General features: G+C 46.3%; 1 non-coding gene across 1 annotated transcript; it reads left to right on the top strand.

Moving 5' to 3' along the window:
• The first annotated feature begins 13,505 nt into the window (after positions 1 to 13,505).
• On the top strand, positions 13,506 to 13,578 carry Trnar-gcg (transfer RNA arginine (anticodon GCG)). The gene has a single exon. It is a non-coding gene; the product is annotated as a tRNA-Arg (tRNA).
• Positions 13,579 to 16,301: the final 2,723 nt, after the last annotated feature.

Below are 16,301 nucleotides of genomic sequence, written 5' to 3'. Positions count from 1 at the left end.
ACCTTATATTCTAATACACTGTGGTACAGGTGCGAAGCAGCAGCGCAGCAGACGACACAGCACACATGCACAAGCGCCGTTGAAACCCAGCTTACGGGTATCTGCCGTGTCTAGGCAAGCGCGGGTATATTAACGTCTCCGAAGCCGATTACACCAGCAGCTCAAGACCTATTTAACGCAAGCCGTGCACATTGGTCGGACCAAACACACACCTGCACCGGGTCTGTACTTCGGCATTCGTTTCGTGTGCCGCGCTTTTCGTGAATCGGTGCGCGAACTGGTTCACAGTGGTGCAGGCGAATCGAACGGGCCTTTAAAAAATCCGTTCGCTTCATGGAAGAACGGAAAAAAAATTTCGCAGTTTTGCCCGAAAGGCGAAGCATCAATGGCGATAGCGAATAAGCAGAGAGCTATTCGGAGTAGGGATAGTAGCTTTATCGGCTGCATAAAGTTGGACACATTCACTTACTAGCTGAATTAACAAGCGTGGTGTCAGCGCGCACAAGCACACATGAATAGATCACACTCGATGACCGCAGACAACCACTGTCAAAACGCTGGCAGCAAGCGCAGCTGCCGCAGCGAGCGAGCGAAGGTTCGTGCGGTTTATCGCTTCAAGGGAAAACTGAGCGGCCGCATGCACAGCATTCAAAGGTCAGAGCCGTTTGGAGGTCGCTTGCAAGATACGGCGCGCGCGACAACACCGGCAGCCCGTACTGGCGCAAACATAATAAAGAACCAAGCGCAAAGCGCAAAGTACATGAACGCATTTGTTGGCAGAGTAAAAGCCGCCTCCCCCCCCCCCCCTCCCTTCCGCGCTTCCTTCCCGTTTTGCTCCTTTCGCGTGGGAGATTGCGTCGCCAGTTCCCCTTGCGCCCGGTTGCAAGATTTTATCGCCCCGTGGACTTTATACGGAACCTCACGCTGACGACGGCAGAAATCTGCTTGAAGTGTCCATATAATTGCTATCGCAATAAAAACTTCCTTCATGGAGGAAGAAATCTTTCTTCCTCCAGAAAAAAATTTTCTTCCTCCATGGTTCGATTCAATTCGGCTCATGCGTTGGCAGGTCGGCTGCTCCTTGCTGTGACTGACTGCCCCACTGCACTGCTGTTGTCCACGCTTTCGCCTCGCCGTCGTCTTGCATTTCTCGGCACGGGCTACAGCGTTGCGGTTTCGGCATCTGACTCATCCCTCTCGCTCATCATGCCCTCCAAGTGGAGGAAATGTCGAGTCGTAAGAAAGGAATACAACAAGATAATGAATGAGCTAGGACTCGCGCAGCTTGTTGGCCTTCCTTGTCCAACGACGAAGCTGCAAGCTTCACCTCTGCAGACAGTTCGCGTGTAGAGCGACTTTCGCCTCCGAAGCCGGGAACCAGCAGACAATCGTGAAGTTCAATTTCCATGGATGACGGTGGTGAGCCTCCGTTCAAACGGCTGAACGAGCGTTCGAGAAGTGAAGCCTTTGTTGACGACGTCTGCAGACAAGAAGCTCCTTTTGTAGAATGCCAATCAGATAGTGCGGGTACGTCCTCATGTGAGCACAGCGACTGATAGCAGCTCAAGTGACAAAGGAGGTCCCCAAGGTAGCGATTCAAGTGATGAGTCTGATGACTTTATCGCTTCAGACAGCTTCACTGGGCCAGATGAGGGAATAGCCTTCACTTGTAGTCCAACGCTCTCTCATGTACTTTCCGAACAACCGTCTGCAAGTGAAGAGCTTGCTGTAATTGCTTCCAAACATAATATGACGCATGCATGCATTAACGATGTCCTCAATTTCTGCCGGCGAAGAGGCATCTCTTACCTTCCAAAAGATGCTAGGACAGTTTTGAAAACTGAGCGCAAAGCTCAGGTGGAGCAAAATAGTTCATTTGTGCACTTTGGCCTTGCAGAAGGAATTCGTCAAGTGTTGCAGCCGGGGCAAGTAGTTCCAAGTGAACTGAAGCTACAAGGCAACATTGACGGAGTCCCTCTTTACAAAAGTAGCCAGCTTGCCTTTTGGTCCATCTTGTGCCGCATAAAAATGTGGAGGCAGCCATATGTGCAAGAAGTCTCCGACCTAACCTCTGAGGGGTTAAGCATAGGAGATGTTCATGTTCGGGTGAGCATTAGAGCCATGGTTTGCGATGCTCCTGCAAGGAGCTACGTCAAATGTATTGTTGGCCACACTGGCTATTATGCGTGCGAGCGATGCAACCAAAAAGGGCAGCACATTGAAAATAGGGTGACATTTCCCAAAGTTCATGCAGCAGCACGGACGAATGCATCATTTCGATCTTAAGAGAACAAGCGCCACCATTCTGGTGTTTTCCAGTGATAAGTGCCCTGTTTGCGCTAGCTTAATATATTCTCAAAACTGACTCAAATATATTCTCAATTCATTTCTGTAATTGGCATGCTTTAAATAAAGCTGCTTTGTTTTAGAACAGATCCCATTCTGTGCAATCCCATTCTGTACGAATTAAAGCGTTGGAACGCATACAGTCTAGTGCTGCAAGGTATGTCCTGGGGCGGTACAATCGGTTTGATAGTGCAACGGAATTAAAAAAAATCTAGGATGGACTCCTCTAAGCGAACGCCGCAAAAATCTTCGCCTCAAGCTTTTTTACGCTATATATAATAATCAAACTGGAATCAAGGCCTCGTCATATCTGCGTCCTCCATATTACTTGTCCACCCGAAGAGACCATGTGTTCAAGGTTCGGGAGTATGCCCCCAGGACTAACCTTTTTAAGTTTTCTTTCTTTCCGAGGACCATATCGGAGTAGAATTTGCTACCGGCTGAGGTTGTGAGCCAGAACTCTGTCGATTTCTTTTATTCTGTATTATGCCCCTCGCAATATTGCCAATGGCGCTGCGAGTTTTGTTTGAATAAAAGAAAAAAAAGAACCAGCATAAAAGCCAGGAGGACAGAAGCAAAATAAGTGACACAACAAGAGTTAGACTTGGAGATATTAGTTTATCTTCACAATGCCCATCATGACATTTTTGACACACAAGAGTTCGGTAGCTCAAAATGCTGATGTAAGGGTGGGAAAGCTTGCGAAATTCACGCTAGTGTCTTCGACACACTGAACCCTAACTTAAATTGCAGGTAGCTCAGATAGTCAATTTATAATTAATAACTAAGTTATCAAGACTTTTTTTCAGGTGGGGGGAGGATACAAATGTACTTTCTAGGTGACAAAGTTTAAGTTGTTTTTTAATCTTTTTTATTATTTGTTTTTTGTTTTGTTTTAGCAAAATGGGTTTTAGGCTTTCTGGGGTTATTGAAAGGATATATCGCAACTAAATGTTTTATATGTGCGTGATCCCTGCAGCCACATCTCACCTTAACAAGGTTCATAGGTTATTCTAAATGTCTGCATTCTTTATCAGTGAGAAAAACAGATGTCATGCTTGCATGTCAGGAGCTGTGTTTCTTAATTAGTACATTTCCAGAAGCTCACTTTCAAGAGTTGTACATGCCTTTCCCATCTCATGCACATCATAAAAACTGGAGGTATAGCTGCATTCACAACAATGAAAGAATAAATGGCCACCTGTGTACCCATGGGCAGCAAAAGCAACGTTCACGCATTCTATCATTGATGCGCTGATCAATGAATGTAAACCCTGCCACATGTACAAGGGCTCTGCAAATTATTTCTGTGGCATGTGAACTCTGTGGCATATTTTGTCATGTAGTCACCCTTGAATTGGTTTGCAATATGGCTACAGAAGCCATCAAGCTTGCTGTGTGCTGAAAACCGTCGATTCCCATTGGGCCCCTTCTCTACTTTCTTGTGCAAAATGCACAAATATTAGATTATTTCGTTGTTTATTCTTCTCTGTTGTGATCACCTTGACGTGCATATTGCTGCCCATCTCATTTTTTTTCACAGTCACTGTGCCACCACATCAGTGGCACTACTGAAATGCCCATCAGCTTCCAGGCAACAAATTCCTTGCTGACAGCTCTATTCATTTGAGTGAATGCAGCACTCTTTCAAGACATTAATAACAACATGCCTAATGCTTGAAAATGAGCTGCAGTGAGGTGCAGCAATGTAGATCTGCCTAGATTGCAACATATTTGGGGCTAAGCCTGACAGTGACTACATAATAGAGCAGGTTGGTCATCATTCAGCACATTGCCTTAATAAGCCTCACATCTTAATGGCAGCAGTCCTGGCTGCTTCCACACATGTGGAAAGCTAGCGTGAACACAGTATATAAATCTGCACCTATGCATGCAGCATGCACATTGTCACTGGAGCAGCCTTTTGGTGTGCATTAGCACAATGGAAGCACCACATTAATCCACACTCAATTTTACATTATCTCAAGCTGTGCCATGGAAGATGAGAGATTGCACAATTACTGTATCTGTGATGCGTCATGGCATGTCCTTATAGTTGTCATGCACATGTCATCTTCGACATGATGCCCCTTATGAATGAAGCAACAGCTTAACCACTGCCTTTCAGTATACGTAGCATAGGGACACTAAAGAGCGAAACTAAGTCATCTTAGACTGACTTAGGTTTAGGTTTCCTGCAGAATATAAACGCCAAATGGTTTTTTTTCTTTTTTAATGTCGTATTGGTGCATCAATGTGGTAGTATGAAAGATTTCAGTCTGTTCCCTCATATTCAGGATGTGTTAAGACAGGGGAAGTACTTAAAAGTTCCTAAGGTTATTTTTTCGCTTCTTTAGAATGAAGTCATTCTTGACCAGATAAACAAGTAGACCCGAGTAGGTCTTGTCAAAATTCAAGACATCACAGTGAGCCTGGTGCTATAGAACTTCACCGCATCACTACCACTCGTCTTCCAATTTTGTTTCTTCTCGGACTTGCCAAGCTGCCTCTTTTGTTAACAGGGGCCGTTTTGCTATTGCAGTGCATAATTAACGAATACAGCCTAACTTGGTAGTCCCCTTTAGCACACCTATAATGTAAAGTGTAAAATTGCTGTTACAGTTGAGCCTTATCTGAGGTGAGTACATGGTTATGAAAACAGACACCAGAACCATGAAAATTTTCCTGTGTGCATTGGCATGGGAGATAATGACGATTTGGTTAGAGAATGCAATAGCCACTTGGGCTTGCATTTCTTAGGTCTAGTTACAATCACTACCACAAAGTGTATGTTAATTGCAAACACCTACTGCACTTCCTTCAAGCAACTGGTAGCAGGATTCTCACACATACTACACTGTAAACAGTTTAGAATGTATACATAAGTAGGAACAGCTGATGCTTTGGTGTGGTAATTAACACAATGAAACAGCACTGAAGACAAAAAAAAAACAGATAATGCAGTGACTATAAACTAAAGTTTATTTGAAATGTGTGTGCCATTTCATCAGGTTACCACACAAACTTTCCAGTTGTCATTAGTTTTGCAGATTTTAAGCTGTTTGCAGTGCTAAAGATGACCACCACACAAAGAAACAACAAGCTTTTTAATAAACTGTAGTTCACATAAAAGGGCATTTAGAAGCCTAGTTGGTGCATATGAAACATGATTTAAGAACCTCCCCCCCCCAAAAAAAAAGCAGACATGGCACGAAAGAAAGAGTAGACAAGGGACAAACGTTTTGAGGGTTCAGAGTTGTGACTACATATGTGTCAGATGGTGCAACATTCAGGAAAAAGGCCTTGTGATATATAATTGCCATGGAAGTTTACATTGCCTTTCTGTATGGATAACACTGAAAATACTGCTCGATCCTACCAGCAGTGGCCACAATGCAATGAATGTGGGCAAAATGCAAAATAATGCTTGTGTATAATGCACTTTGGCTGCATGTTGGACTCCCAGGAGGTCAAAATAAATCCATTTTCTTCCACCACACCATTTATCACAGCTCCGTACACGCCTGTTGCTTAGGGACATCAAACCCCATGAATGAAATCTTTTTATATGCACAGCATTTGGTCACTTGTATGAGCTGTTATTATTGTGCTCAGTGTAATGGATGACTGTGGCATTTTTTAATGATGAATTCAAAAGTTTGTGATGACACGTGAGTATGTGTATGTTTCGTGTTATATGATTTGTTGCCATAGAAACTTCTAACATGTTTTAATCCAGGCACATTAGCCTCAACCTCACTTCACCAATGCTGCTATATAGTCGCCTGTTAAGACAGGGGGCGGCCTATACTGCAAGCTCACCCTCCGCTAAGTACAAAATAACTTATTAGTCACGGCTAGGTTGCGTGTGCCGCCGCCCGATTTAAAGGGTGCAGCCTTATCCACCCATCCATCCACACTTTTGTGAGCATGTCTCGGAAGTCCCCGATCGCGGGATCGAATCCCGGCCACGGCGGCCCATTTCAATGGGGGCAAAATGCGAAAACACCAGTGCACGTTAAAAAACCCCAGGTTGTCCAAATTTGCGGAGTCCCCCACTACGGCGTGCCTCATAATCAGATCGTGGTTTTGGCACGTAAAACCCCATAATTTAATTGTTTTCTTCGGAAGTCCCCCAGAAATGCCAGCACTTCAGCGGCATTTCTCCCAATAACCACAGATTAATCGGGGTGAAAACGCATGGAATTACAAAGGGTAACCGTGCATTAATAAGCAATTAAAGAAAGAAAAGGAAAAAAATAAAAAATAAAGAGGGGGATTCGAACACGCATCTTGCCGCGAATGGTGATAAGGTATCCGCACCCCACGCACACGACAACTTACACAAAGCAGGTAGTGGTACATTTTACGTGGTGATATATATATATATATATATATATATATATATATTTCTTTTTTCATCAGTTTTTGGGTTTACAGAATCAGTCACGCTTAAACGTCTCTTTAAGGTTCGATTTGATAAGAAACACATTGCATCGACGTGCCGTCGACAGCAATGATGGAGTCGAGTGCCTTTTCTGCCGACGGCGCCAAGAAAAGGACTAAATTTGCTATTCCATCGGCTGTCGTGCGAAAACTTGGAAGCATAGCATTCTAGCGAACATTGCAAGGTCGCACTGTTTTGTTTGCGTCTGCCCAGAGTGACGCGAAACAAATTTTGAGTGCTTATGTACACGCTTCAAGCACTCGGCAACCGCCCATACATGGAGCCACTTGCGATTACTGTACTACGTAATCCTCTGACCGTAATGCAAGCATACGTTCCTCGTAATTAATTTTTATCATAAGGTCATTCACAAACCATTGCTTAATTATCACGTGTAGAGCAGACTTAAGCGGCAGGCGCCAGTATATACCCGTGCCCTGCTGTGAACAACCCGCGGTCTGTCACAGCAAATCGATCAGCCCGTCCCCCGTGACAGATAAGCATATCAGCGAAGCTGTTATTAAATCTCAACGAAAGTAGTATCGTCAAGCGAACTAATTAATTAACCAACGTGGTATCAGCTCTGTTGAAGGGGTCACAGCTTGCACACGTATTTCTGGTTCCTGCGCAGTGTGCCTGTGATCAGTGCATTAGTCTTTCAAACATGCTATTTAACCTTAGCAAGTCGTACCAGAAAGTATTAAAATTGTTAAGGCGTAAATTGGCTTATTACGGACCAATGTAACCCAAAGAAAGTCAACTTAGTAACCCATGTTGGCAAGTCCATATGAAAGTTGGTCCAATAATTCCCGCCTTGTTGAATGGACGAGCTAATATTGTTTACTGAATGTGTAATGCGGGCCAGCGTTGGATCTCTATCAGAATGGTACAGCCTATATTCGCGCCACACTGTTAATCTTAGGCCATCATTCGGCCAGGAATTAGAATGGCCCAGCCCATATTGGAACCACGCTGTTAACCTTAGGCCATCACTCGGCCAGGAAGTGCCAATACGTATCGAACGTTGGTCCGAGCTGACGTGCCGCCTGGGTTGCTATGTCTTAGAACCGTCAGTTTAAAACTCGGTGTAGTCATTGTATTTTTCTTGTAATTCTGAGAAATCTTGCCTTATGTGTTCAAGCGGTGTTTCTTTTTTCTTGTGGCATGTCAGAGTAAAATCACAAAAATGTGCGAAATCATACCACGAGGGCAGTCTATTCGGTGTTTCGGCGACCTTGAGAGCCTCGCTCGGAACATGGTAGTTTTGGCACATATATTCAAATGGAAGGATAAGTGGTCTAACGGTGTATGGTTTGTTGGCATAGTGTATTCTGTTTGTGGTGTAGGTAACAACAGTGTGGCATATATGATTAGGTAGAGCTGTGATTCTAAGCACGTATGAAATTGTGAACAAAGCTCTTCGGTGCTCCAAACAGGGTTCGTTACTTTCGGAATACAGGCTTTCTATTGGGGAGGTCCTGTACGCGCCAGTTGCTAAGCGCAGTCCGTGGTTGTTTGTGGGATCAAGACGTTTGATGTACGACTGCCTTGCCGACCCGTAAACTATGCAACCGTAGTCAAGAAGGCTGCGCACGACAGAGCGGTAAATACGTAACAGGCACTTTCGGTCGGTGCCCCAATGCTTACGTGATAGGACCTTCAGGATGTTAAGCGCTTTGTTTGCCTTGGTTTTTACGCTGTTAATGTGAGCGATGAAGTTTAATTTGCTATCAAAAGTAATTCATAAGAACTTTTGTTCGTGCTTAACCGGTAATGCGCTTTGATTTAATTTGAGAACTTGGTCCGGGTATAACCCCCTTTTTTGTGAAAACACGACTGCCATAGTTTTTTGTGTAGAAAAACGAAATCCATTTTTATCGGCCCATTGCGTCAACTTGTTTATTGTTATCTGGGTTTGCCTTTCGCATGTAGACATACCCGAGGCACGGCATGCAATTTGAAGGTCGTCGACGTATAAAGAGTACATAATGTTGGACGGTATAACCGAATTTATGGAATTCATCTTCACCCCGAAAAGAGTGGTGCTTAATACGCAACCCTGTGGGACGCCATTTTCTTGAACAAAGAGTCGGGACAGTGTTGCCCCCAGACAGACTCCCCGCTATCTTCAATAAACCATTCCATTGTTTGCCCCTACTGAGTCTGTTGTTGTTACGCGCGCTACAGCAGTGGCGACGAGGATGGGATTTCATGTGAGCGTGGTCTGCGACTGACAGGATCGAATGATGGCAGCTCGCCCACCGGTTTTCGACGAGACGGTGAGCAGCTGGAGCACGTACAGGATACGGCTGGAAGCTTATTTTGAAGGCAATGGAATTTTTGACACGGCCAAACGCCGAGCTCTGCTGGTGTCTTCATTGAGCGATAATGTCGTGCGCATGTTGCAAGTGCGCCTTCCAACCGTGTCGTTTAACAGCCAGACTTACGATGAAGTCGTTGAATACCTCGAGGAACACTACAATCCTCAAGTTAATGAAATAGCGGCGAGTTTCTCGTTCTTCATGCGTAAGCAAAGGGATGGAGAGAAGGTTCGGAAATACATTGCCGACCTTCGGAGACTGGCGGAAAGTTGCAACTTCGGCAAAGTTCAGACTTTACACGTCTGGGAGTGAGCACATTCAACCCATCATCATCCAGCTGGGTGAAGATGACACTGAAGAAAGCGACTCCGACTGCGAGCTGTCTGGCATTGAGCCACTCGACGAAGCATAAAGGCTTCTTATTAACAAAAGAACAGCCCTTATTAGGGCTATCAAAATTTTGCCGGTGGGTTCGCAACAGCCAATCATCCATTCCGTGACCTCTGAAATAAATAAGCAGTTCCATTTATGGCATATTCCTTATAATAGAAGCTCAATTCTGATCAGCAACGTCCTGCACACATTGTGCTCGATTTAAGAAGTGGCATAGAAACACATTTAAGTGCTGGCATATCTGAATTGAAACACTATTGTTAACCCTGATTATCGTTGGCGGGCTCAAATTGCTCATTCGGGCAGCCACCGTCGAGTTTGACGCGCCCCATAGTGAAATAGCAGTAGTCAGAGCACGCTTTATGGTTCTGTTAGCAGTCTGCACTGGAAATCAGTCATGTCATAGTGAGTGGTGGTGAAATAGCAGCAGACGACACGAAACTGACAGCCACTGTCAGCAGCTTGAATGCCAAAGCACATTCATGTGGTTGCAATGTTTATTTTGTTATCTGGCTCACACAAGTAATGCGAATAAGAGAACAAATATAAGACATCATTAGCTTAGTGAGGCCCAAAATGCTCATTCAGGCAGCCACCGTCGAGTTTAACGCGCCCCATAGTGAAATAGCAAGAGTCGGAGCACGCTTTATGGCTCCGTTAGCAGTCTGCACTGAAAATTGAAGTGTTGTCATAGCCAATTTTAAATAGCAAGTAATGCGAATGCAAGCACAATTATTACGTGATTAACTTTGCTAGCAATTTTTTGTCATATTTGCGTACCGGAAAAATGCTCAGTAAAGTTGAACGTGTTTTAGCGAGTCACTTTGTTCATTACAAGCCGTAGGCAAAGTGACGGACAGATTCAGACAGTGGAATTGGGGAAGTAATAAATGGTGAAAGTTGCAAAAGCTCTCACAGCACTGCTTTGCTGGACTCCATCCACTAGAAAACTGCATTTGTAATGATGAAAGCGTCAAGACAGGAAATGATGCCCCACTGCACAATGTTATATATGTGTACCACCACATGTGACGGGCAGCAAAACCATCTGTTTATTAAGACTGAATGCAACAACATAGCAAGGTGCTGTTTCACAATATGGCACCTTTTCATGTGCACTTCTGGCAAGCTACCGTATGCACTGATGCATAAACACATTAACAGGGGTAAGAGACGAAGTAACTGTGCAAGCCACGTGATGCTTTTAACATTTTGTATCTGTCAATGTTTCTGTTGTCACAGCTGATAGAACTTTATTTGGTGCAAGTTGGTTAATCACGGTGCGGCAACAGCAGAAGAAGCAAGGTCAGAATAGTAGGAGAAAACAAAGCAAGGTGACAGACTGAGGAGGCAAGGTAGACAAGAGAGAATGGCTTTAATGACATCGAAGAGGCCAGCCCTGTATTCACTGGACTTGGTGCTTTGAATGAGACGAGTTAATGGAATTGTAAAGAAAGTCGTGGCTGCAGCATGCTTAAAAGAACAAAAGCAAAGATAAAAAGATAGAAATAGGAATAAATACATACACGCACGGAAGAACTCACATATTCACACACATGAACACAAACGCGAGCACGAAAACTAAGATCTAAAATACAAGAAAGGGCAAAATAACGAATATACATAAACGCACAAGAAAACACGCACATACATTTAACGCAGACGCGAGTAGAACTATTAGGAGTCAGTTCACAAGCAGCTGTGCCTACTTTGTCGTACTTTTTTAATGCACATATTGGCTCTGTTGCCTTCACTGTCATAGGAATTTTTTAGTAGCGACATATCACGACAAAGCGCAAAGCTGTGTTGTGGGAAAGCAAGTCGAGCGCTGACAGCACAGCTTATGCGCGATTGTGTCACAGCAGGCTTTCTACAGCTGGCGCGTGCAGTGAGCGAAGAGTTCTAAGCCACACAGCGACGCGAATTCATGCCAAGCTCCCTTGCAACGGCACCAGTGTATCAGTCATAATCTTATATTAGCATTCAGGCTGACATTAGGGAAACAAACACTGCTTCCAAACGCCTGACCGTTAACAATCCAATGACATTCGCTCAAGAAGCGCTTGTTAGTCACTGATTGTTAGCATTGGTGGAAAGCAATCTATCGACGGTGCTACACAACACTCGAACGACGCTGATAGACGCTCGGCTATCTTATCACACTGCTGCCAACGATCGGTCGTTTGCACGCTTAGCTGGCAGCAACGAATCTTTGCTTTGGAGGTTGCTTTCACAAATCTTTTCTGTTGAGAAACTCGCAGGTTGGTTTCATCCGCGCACGCTTTTCTCATTTATCCTGATAATCGTTTTGCTCCATCACTTCACCACGTCCGACGAGAAACGCAGGGGCAGAGTACACAAACACACCCGCCGCTCACAGTGGGTACCAGACATTGGCGAACTCTCGTCGTCGTAACTTCACTTAGGAGCAAAACAAAACACCGCGGAACAAACACGTACGATGTTTCTTTGCAGCGGTATGTCGCCGCGGGATCCTGTTTCCACACCGATGGGGGCGAAATGCGAAAACACCCGTGTACTTAGATTTAGGTGCACGTTAAAGAACCCCAGGTGGTCCAAATTTCCGGAGTCCCCCACTACGGCGTGCCTCATAATCAGAACTGGTTTTGGCACGTAAAACCCCATAATTTAATTTTTTTTTTTCTGTTTCCACACGAAGCGCAGCGCAGCGTCACCGATGTTCGCTGCAATCTTTCTTCGCCGGCTCACGGCTCAGAACAAACGCACGCGGCACAAATTGTGCATCGTAAGCTCACAATAATATTTCCGGCATGACAGACCACCACAAACAATTCGAATTCACTCTGACGAAGGGAGACGCACGGAGCTGACGCGACTCGGCCCAGTTCGAAGCGAGGACGGCCATGTTAGGCATGTTCTCCGTCGGCGGGGACACCGGCCGTCCGGCTCATGACGTCACCTGAAGTGCGCGCCTATTGGTGCCGGCTCGTGTGCATCCGCCTTTGAGGGGCAAATGCAGCTGTCTTCTTAAGTTGTATCCGACTATAGTTTTATGGAACGTCTGGTGGTTCCTATACGTGAGGCCGTGTGGATTTGGCGCATTATTACGGATCAGGAAATGGCAGGTTTTTGTAGTCCTTCACGGACGTCGAGTTTTCAAGGTGTTTTCTTTCTTTTTTTTACTAGTGCAGCATTGTTTATGGGCGTGTAGTTGCTGCTTCTGCATATCCGCGTGGCCTTATGGATCATTCTGCTTCCGGCACTGTCGAGTGTAAGATTTCTTTCAGCGTGGTTTTCAAACGATTGCCTATCCAGTATGAAACGAAAAAACTGTATTGCACTTTGTGTGACGTTGTTTTCCCGGTGCCCTTGTACAGGTCCTTGTACAGTGGAAGATCCAGGCAGCGATGATGTAAAGAGTGAAGAAAAATGCAGGTGCCGCCAGGAACAAAAACTTTTTTTAATTACACTCAGGAACATTACCAGTTGAAATGTTTTGGGAGGGAAAGGAATTATTTTTAGAGTGGGGACCGCACTGTTTAATTTGCAAACAGCCAGAGCCTATTTTTTACACTGTTTGGAAGGGGTTTATTTTTGGGATGTATTACAGAGAACACTATGAAAAGAGTTTCCACTTGACCCGTATGGCATTAGGTACTTAAGCGTAGATAACGAGGATGGTGTGCCTTTTGATTTATTTATGCTTATGCACATCCACTGCATTTGGCGGACCAGAATGGCAGGATATTACGTTGACAAGGACGCATGGCCTGCACGAATTTATTTTCGTGAGTGCATGCACTGGTTTGTTGGAATCCATAAAACGTTAGCGGAACCACCCGAGTGGCTTTCAAGTTAGAGCCGCTGGTGAATTTGCGCGAACTTCAATTACACACAGCCAGCAGGATGCTGGTTGAAAACGCCTGCACATTATGTACATTTTACTGTGTGTTCTTATTGCGACTGTTCATTTGGTGAAATGCTGTGTGTCAAAGCCAGGCAAGAAAGAGGAAAAAGTCCGCGTGGCCTAATGCATAAGGCGCCCGATTGCGGATCGGGAGATTGCAGGTTCAAGTCCTGTCGCGGACGTGATAATTTTTTTCACTCATGCAGCATTTCTCTTTATGGGCTTGCAGCTGCTGCTTCTGCATGTCCGCGTGGCCTAATTTTTTTATTCGTAAGGTATCTGATTCCGGATCAGGAGATTGCAGGTTCGAGTCTGTCGTAGACGTGATAATTGTTTTTACTCGTGCAGCTTTGCTGTTTATAGGCTTTCAGCTGATACTTCTCTATGTCCGCGTGACCTAATGGGCTTGTGGTGCAGTCGATTCCACTTCCGGCCGCGTCGAGCTCCGCTCGAGAAAGTGTTCCGGACCATCATGGATGGAAACAACTTTATTAAAATCCGGCGAAGTTTAACGACCCGAGCTCAGGTTTCCCATAAGGGGACTTCGAGGCTTTGCCTCCTCGCCGCCTCCCGGGCCCGCTGGACTGCACACTCTTGTGTCTTGAGGTTGGAGCTGCGCAGAGCGGCGGCCCACTTCGACGCAAGAGCCTCCGGAGCTACTGCCATGGCCGCGGTAACAGGACTATTGAAGAAACGACGCAGGTCATCAGGTGATGCCGCACTGCATGCTGTTTTTTTGCCCGCGGACATCAAGGCACGCCCATACCACTTCGAGGATTTCAGGGACGCACTTATGCGTTTGGCTATGCTCCCCGAGGTGGATGCCTTGAGGGCGTACCAAACGAATCACGTTTGGGCAGTTACACTGAAGACTGCTGAGGGCAAGAAGATGCTCGCTGTCGGCGATATAACTGTCAAGAATCGCCGTTGCATGGTACTCGACCCATGCCACCAGGATACGCGACTGAAGATTCATTGGCTGCTGTACAGCGTCCATGACAACGACGTGCGAGTAACCTCGCCCCCTTACGGCAAGGTGAATGAGGTAGTGCGAGAGCGGTGGCGAGTACAAGGATGTACAGACAAGGCTTCTTCAACACGTATGGTGAGCCTCAAGCTAAAACCGGGCATCACGGTGCACGACCTTCTACATCAACTACGGACTGCCGGGGACGTCACGCTTGTTGTCGTGCGGGGGAGGGCGCCGCTTTGTCTACGCTGCCACGGTAGGGGTCACATGCGGGGAGAGTGCCGTGTCCCGCGTGGCATTGTGTATCGGCACTTTGGACACGACAAGAGTGGATGCTCAAGGACGTATGCAAGCGTCGCAGGGCCCGTACGCAGCGAGGACCTTTCCGAGCACCACATGGACGAGGTTGACGCCGAGGAGGTTGCGACCGGACGTCGCGATGAACTGGCACCCCCATCGACCCCCCAGCCAGCAAAGGCAAGGAAGTCTCTCCTAGTGAAACGCGAACTTCAGCAGCAGAGAGCGGCGTCTCCGGTGCCGAAGCCAGCAAAGGCAAGGAAGTCTCTCCTAATGAAATGCGAACTTCGCACCGGAGAACGGCGTCTCCGGCACCCTCAGAAGCCTGAGGGCAAAAATGAAGTGCCATCGGTAGACGACGAAGAAACCATGGAGACTTGCAAGTCGTGTAGCACTCGTAAGACGACACGGGAGGAGACGGAAAGCAAAGCGGCGACAACGTCAAAGACGTCGGGCGAGCCAACAGCGAAGACGCTCACCGGGCGCCGCAATTTGTACAAGCCGAAGCGAAACGTTTCAAGCGACCGTCGCACGGCCGACTTGCAAACGCAACAGCAGCAGCAGCAGCAGCAAATTCGGCCACCGCCGTCCTCACAACAGCCGCAGCCACAGCCGTCACAGCTGGCCCCACAGAAGCAGCAGCAGCCACCGACCACCCTACAGCAGCAACAGCAACAGCATCCGTAGGACGGAGCCTCGCATCAATGGCAAGTAAGATGGTGCGTACATGTGCCGACGTCGACGTATGCGACTCATAAATGATGTGCGCCTGAAGCGGTGCGTGCATAGCCCACGCTGATTAACCCTCATGGCTAAAGAAGGGCCCGGTGGGCTGCGGAGCAACGCGGCACCGCGAGTATACGCTGACGATGTACGAGAACCACTGGTGAGGTCCATGCGACCGGTCTGGCCCTATTTTTTACTTAGGTGACTATGAATGCGGATGCAGAATTACGAGTAGCTAAATCAGCGTGAGAGGCCGCTCTGCTAGGCAGCCTCAGTGCCAACTGAGGGCCTAGCACGATCCTGGTATCGTTGCCATCCAAGAGACGAAAGCTGCAAGTAAGGATCAGACCGATCCTGAGCATGGTCCTTCCGTTCAAAACACGGTAAAATATATGCGTGTCCCATGCTGTTGGTCGGTCTGCGGGTTGTGTACTATTTTTCAGGAATTCCATCGGCATAGTAGAACAGGCTGTAACTGTGTCTAGTACAGGTCGATTTATAGTGTGCGATTTTTCAAACTGTGAGAGGTAATGGCGTCTTACCTGTGTCTATGCGCCAAACAAAGTGTGAGAGCGCAAAGATATTTTTGAAAACCTGCATTCCTATATGAGCTGCGACAAGACTGTCATTCTACTTGGTGATTTTTATTTCGGTTGTAATGCTCATGGCAGAGCGAAAACAGCACCATTAAGGGATCATAGTGCCTTATTTTTGAACACAATCGTACAAGATTAAAATATCGAAGATGTTGGTGAAGTGTCGTCCCCAGTGACACAATTTACGCACTATGAACGGGAGAGCCATGCAAGGCTCGACAGAGCGTACGTTTCAATAGATCTAACGGGCATTTGCTCGAATTATGAAGTTACAAACGTATCGTTCAGTGATCATAGTCTTCAGGATGTTTACTAT

This window comes from Dermacentor silvarum, chromosome 1 (genome assembly GCF_013339745.2).
Source record: "Dermacentor silvarum isolate Dsil-2018 chromosome 1, BIME_Dsil_1.4, whole genome shotgun sequence".
NCBI classification, from domain to species: Eukaryota; Metazoa; Arthropoda; class Arachnida; order Ixodida; family Ixodidae; genus Dermacentor; species Dermacentor silvarum.
The sequence above is the reverse complement of the archived record's forward strand: the minus strand, read 5'-3'. Positions and strand labels throughout refer to the sequence as shown.